The sequence below is a fragment of the Rhynchophorus ferrugineus genome, unplaced genomic scaffold (assembly GCF_030347505.1).
Source record: "Rhynchophorus ferrugineus isolate W39M unplaced genomic scaffold, kcgeb_rfMv2 rfM10, whole genome shotgun sequence".
In the NCBI taxonomy this organism is placed as follows: Eukaryota; Metazoa; Arthropoda; class Insecta; order Coleoptera; family Curculionidae; genus Rhynchophorus; species Rhynchophorus ferrugineus.
This window is the reverse complement of record NW_027472589.1, coordinates 1,619,475-1,625,474: the sequence shown is the minus strand read 5'-3', so window position 1 is coordinate 1,625,474 and position 6,000 is coordinate 1,619,475. Positions and strand designations below refer to the sequence as shown.

The following is a 6,000-nucleotide window of genomic DNA, read 5'->3' as shown; positions in this document are numbered from 1 at the left end:
TTATTTTTTGCATTAACCGTTTTATTTCATTGACAGATGCAAAAAATAACAATAAAAGAATCCAAAATCATTTTTCGAAAATTGTTGGTCCGAGTGATACAGCAGGGGTTGTTTTTCTAGTGGTTCAGGTCACATCACTGCTTACAACACAGCCACGTATGGTGAGGCGTAAGCTGGGTAGGCGCTGTAGGCCAATGGAGCGGCGGCGGCTACAACAGGAGCACTGTAAGCGGCGACAGCAGGAGCGGCAGCGACTAGTGGGGCACTGTAAGCTACAGGGGCAGCAGCGATGAGACTTGGCTTGGCCTTGGGGTCGGCTTTAGCTTCGGGGGTTGGTACGGCGAAAGCGACGGCCAAGATGGCGGCGAATACGAACTGAAAAACAACCCTAGTTAATAAAAACGAAAATTCAACGCGGTTTTCCGAGACTTACGAGTTTGTACATGTTGAAAGTGGTGGTGTGGACTAGTTTGACGATAAACTGATGATGTTGTGGTCTCCGAAACGGATATTTATACCGAAAAATGCAACGATTTCGCGCCGCCACCGTCGTCGCGCTGAGGTCAGTTCAAGAAAACAGTGTGGGTTGCCATCGCGCATTTTAATCAGTTCTTGCGTACAGCGGTGAAGGTTTTACCAAATATTTAGATTAATTTTACCTGATTGGACTGAATGAGGTATTTCGTATAGGTGCACCGTGCATGTAGATTAACCCGAGTCACTTTTAGAAGTTGATTTTGGTTTTGTTGCTCCATTTTCGCGGTGAATGTTATCAGGATGATGATAACGATCTTAACACTGCAGCTATTCAAGGCTAGGTCAGTTGTTTAACGGCTGAAGTGGTCTTGTCGTCCGATATATCCGCATAGGATTATTTTATGATATTAGAGATATGGAAAAAGTCACGGATTTTAAATTTGTATCTGCTTATTAGCTAATGAACAGTTTTTCACTTTAGTATTGTTGAGTTCTTCAATGATCACAGACCATAAGGGGGGGGGGGAGTTTCATATCCCTATAGGTCGAAATTTGCTTTATGATTGGACTGATTGAAAGTTGAAACCAATCTCTTCGGTTCAGTTCAATTCAAGTTGAGAGTATCTCGCGACTAACTAGTACAGTTTCTTGACTTTGAGTCTAATCTACTCTGCTTTTCGTCTAACATAATGTTTCCAATTTAATCTACCATCAAGAGGTATTCCGAGGTGTTTGGCTGATTCTGCTTGAGGAACCGGGCATCCGTCAAGTGATGTAATTAGATTTTTGTCATTTCGCCGTAACGCAAAATGAACAAGGACAGATTTTGAGCTATTAAACTGTATTTTCAGTCACTAGACCTTTCGCAGATCTTGTTGACCGCATCTTGAACATTTTCGATAGCCTTAGACAGATATACATACTAACAGACGATGTGCTATGATATACACCGTCCTACTGTTCATATAGTAGGATCAGCAAGGCATTAAGAACTACCAAAATTGAATGAAACTATTGCTACGTACGCTTATCGACATCAATTCAGCAACTTTAATGAAGTTTTGTTTAAAAAAATACCAGTATTTATGAGTAATGGACTCAAAATATCATTTGTTCTCAATAACTGACTTTTAAATGTAAAAAAATGGTAAGTATCATTCAGAATTAGCAATTTCTGGAATTGAACGAATATCTTAACACCCCGAGGATATGGAGGCTATTGAAGAATAATAGGTGGAAGAACCAATATATCATTTATCAGTTCATGTTCTTTAAAGTGAATTTACTCATATTAATTTCAATTTTTCAACTTTGGCTACTTTTCAACATATGTCCTAGCCACTTTGCTATAGGAAAGAGAAAAATTCCTTCATCTTTCATTTGACAGATATGTATCTTAGATGAATAGCTTCGTTTTGGAAGCGATCTTAGATAAAACCATGAAGAATTTGTCTTAATTATTGCATTTGAAGGGCCTGAACCTTGAATATTGCGAATTTGTGTGAACTCTATTTGATCTTCCGATTTCTAATATAATTAATGTTATGAATAGCATTACTAGTAATATAATGTCAATAACAAGGCAGTGACGGAACTAGCGAGGCACTAACTCAAGACCAATGATGATGATACAACACTTATTATAAATCCTTCAAAATTAATTCACAGTATGAATGGAAGTGTTTTATTTTAAACTGACAATACTAAGTCACAATATAATATATCTGAATTTAATGTCCGACATGTATAGATAACGATAAATATTATCTCAAGTTCTCAACTGGCCATAACGCAGTGAACTATACTCTACGAGTTTCCGTTGCAAACTTTCGAGTAACGTTTCGTCTTATACAGGTCCCCGAGTTTGTTTATTAAATTCCTTCCATATTTCAAACGTGTCCCGTACACGTGCCAGTGTCAACTGTTGCTACGGTACCGTCTCCCGCTAGGAGAAAAAAGAAGCAAAACCCGCCAAAGCTCCTCGATTATTTCGACTCGTATTTATCGCGGCAATTGCGGCCTTAAAGGGTTATCAATACCGATGCTGATTTGCATTTCGTTCCTGTTGTTTCTTTTGTTTTTTTTCCTTCCCTTCCTTTCGGGTTTCGGCGATTTGTAGCACTTGTGTGTTTTACACGTGCGAGGCGTGAAATCACGACAAACAAGTCTGGGAAATTAAAATGAATATAAGGGAACAGTACTTGTACCGTCATAGTGTTGTAACAATAACTTTTTCAATGGTCTTAATCGAGCACCTGTATTATTTGATATACCTATTCCGAAAATTGTCATGTATTAATACAGCAGAGGGTCTATAACGTAAACATTCAATAATGACATTGCTTAACTTTTTTCCTTTTCTGTTCTTTCAAAACAGCAAGTCAACAACAGGTGTTATCCATGTTGTTTGCTAATTGTATTCTTTAAAGGAGACAGCTTCAATCTATGCAGCTCTGTCGAAGCCCCTATTTCTCTACACGAATCTTCTTCTTAGACTGGGGATGTCGCAACTCTTGAGCTTCACATGCTAACATATTATCCTACTATTCTACTCATCCTGACCATTTGTATGCTGCCCAAGTCTCCTCTGATACATATACTTGCTACTCAGTTTTCGGTTTTGGGTTTAATGAGTTAAAAGTGGTAATTTTAAGTTTTTTTTAAATTAATTACATCTTACAATTGATATACTTAGTACAATCTTAATTTACAAATTAATTTATTATTACTGTTCTGTTGTACTTGCATTAATATACAAGCAAAGCGAGTACGGGGTTAATATATAAAATAAAACTAAATTAATTAAGTTAAACTTAAAAATACACTTATACACTAAACAAGTTCGTATAGTTTGGTTCACTTCAATCTTCTCATTTTCTGTGCGTCGTTCAGTAGCTGTATTGCTTCCACGTCGCTGTGATTTAGCAACTTTATTTCATATTGTAACGCGATATCTTGGATCACTTCGTATATTCATTTGATTTCGAGATTATCGTTCAATTCTTCGTTCGTTACGTAGCGATAAGCATTGGTAATTAATCGTAACTTTGTTATGGGTGCGTTGGTTTGATATTTTAGTGCAACTCCATATTTACATTCTCTAAGTTGAAATTTGCGATATGATTGACTGATAAATCAATATCTTTGATTTTAGGTCATGTTGAGAGTATCTTCCGACTAAACAGTAGAGTTGCTTGAGTTTAAGTCTAATCTGCTCTGAATTTTGTCTAACATGATGTTTCCAATTTAACCTACCATCAAGAGGCATTCCGAGGTATTTGCTGATTCTGCTTGAGGAATCGGGAACCCGTCAAGTGATATAAATAGGTTTTTGTCATTTCGCCGTAGCGCAAAATTAACATGGATAGGTTTGGTGCTATTAAGCTTTATTTTTCAGTCTCTATCTGGTTGACTGCTACTTGCACTTTTTTTTACAGCGCTAGGTAGAGATACATCTTCTGCCATGATAACTATGTCGGCGGCAAATGTTCCAGGTAGTGTTTCTTTTGTTGTTGATATATCAGCAGTATGGAGCAGATGCAGGAGTGGTTCCAATTTTAATGTTAATGATAAAGAAAAGGTACACGCGATGTGTAAAACCTACTAGAAAATGGAATGGTAATCAAACACCTTAATCAAACATCTGTATTATTTAATATACATATTTTGAAAATTGTCATATTTTAATACCGCAGATGCTCTATAACGTGAACACTGAATAATGAAAATATTGCGTAACTTTTTCCTTTTCTGTCCTTTGAAAAGAACAAGTTAACAAAGCAACCGTCCGTCTTTTGTTACTGCTGTTTGTTAATTATGTTTTTTAAAGGAGCTACCTTCAATCTTTGCAGCTCAGGCGCAGCCCCTATCACTCTACACGAATCTGCTTCTAAGACTGGGGATGTAGCATTTCTTGAGCTTTACATGCTATTGTCCTTCTATTCTACTCAGCCAGCCCATTTGTATGTTGCCCAAGTCTTCTCTGCTACATATAATTGCTACTCACACGTAAAGCCTTGCTCTGAAGCCTTTCCAACATATCTATATACCTGTTGTTTACTGTGCCCCTTAATTGAATGCCGTATGTATAGATTCTCTTGGTACTCGATTTGTATACCATCATTCTGCCATTATTGCATGAAAGAGAGTATTAGGCAACCTGTTAACCAGTTTACACTACGGAAATGGATGTGCTTCTGTCAAGTTAATCTGCGATCCAAATAAAGGCCGAAGTATTTTGCGTGTTCCTCTTGTCGGATATTTTCGTTATATAATTTTACCGACGGCCAGGCATATTTACTTAAGTAACATTAGAGGGCTCGGCTTGCCTTTATTTTACATTAGATAAACCATTTCTCGATTTTATTTAGACGGCACTGGAGTAAAAGTGAAAATGTTTTTGGGTCAGAACGCACTGAAACGATGGCAGTGTCGTCAGCGTAGGTCGCAATCCTTCTGCTCTCATTAGTTGGAAGGTCCGCAACGTAAATCAAATACAATATCGTTTCAGTACTCTGCCCTGTGAGAGACCCTATCTCGTGCAAAGCAGAATATTTATCATTACACTGGAGATAATACCGAAGATACTACCTGCCATTCTATTACCGAAAGATTATACTGCATCCAGATCTATCAAAGAATACTGAAATCATATCTGACATTTTCAAACAAGTGAAAGTACGAGAAGCTATTTTCATTTGCGTATGGACTGGAATGTTCTTAATCAAAAAACTATTCAACCATGTCGAAACTATCTCTTTTGTACCAATGATGAAGATAGCGATATAAGTGTAATTAGGGAACTATTGCAGTCGAATACGGATATGCCTGTCATTGTGTCCTTGAGTATTGTTAACGTATCAAAAATTGGATTCTAACATTGCTTGTACTCCAGCTGATATTAATTAACGGGCATTAATTAACATACGGACAGTGGGACTATGAGGACGTTCTCATTGGGGTTAGAAATGTAGTGACTGACGCGCAGGTTATACCCGCTTTTAGACAAGCTTAATATTTGTCTGAAAGATACAGATGTGAATCATACAACACTCGTTTAGTTTGCTATAAATATTTCGAAAATGTGACCTACATTTTAATTGAATTAGTTCACATTATCAGGCGTGTGATGAAGTGTAATCTGTTCAAAGAAGTGCTTGAATGCGCGTGTAGTCATCATGACAGTAATCCACGAATTGGGCTACGAACTGCTACCTAATGTAGCATATTTCCCAGATTTAGCACCTAGGGAGTATTTTCTGTTTCCAAACCTGAAGAAATGGCTGGGTGGCAAGGGATCTGGGGGTCTAATGAAGAGGCTATCACTGAAACAAACACCTATCTTAAGAATCTTGAGAAAACTTGAACGAAGGAATAAAAAAAATTTTTGGAAATATTTTTTTTCAGCAAATGTTTTTTAATAAACTGATCGAAAACTTTTCAGCTGGCCAATTTATAAATGAGCTGTTGATATAACTACGGAGATTGTTATTAGTACAAAAGATATTAAATAACTTGTTATAT

At 37.1% G+C, this 6,000-nt stretch overlaps 2 long non-coding RNA genes across 2 annotated transcripts in view; one reads left to right on the top strand and one right to left on the bottom strand.

Moving 5' to 3' along the window:
- Nucleotides 1-556, bottom strand: LOC143203770 (uncharacterized). Its single transcript, XR_013007434.1, has 2 exons — nt 434-556; nt 1-375 (listed from the first exon to the last, which is right to left on the bottom strand). It is a non-coding gene; the product is annotated as an uncharacterized LOC143203770 (long non-coding RNA).
- A 4,650-nt stretch (nt 557-5,206) lies between these two features.
- The window catches only part of LOC143203769 (uncharacterized), a 43,061-nt gene continuing 42,267 nt past the window's right edge, over nt 5,207-6,000 (top strand). The window contains exon 1 of the long non-coding RNA XR_013007433.1: nt 5,207-5,211. This is a non-coding gene — a long non-coding RNA (uncharacterized LOC143203769). The remainder of the gene's footprint in view (nt 5,212-6,000) is intronic.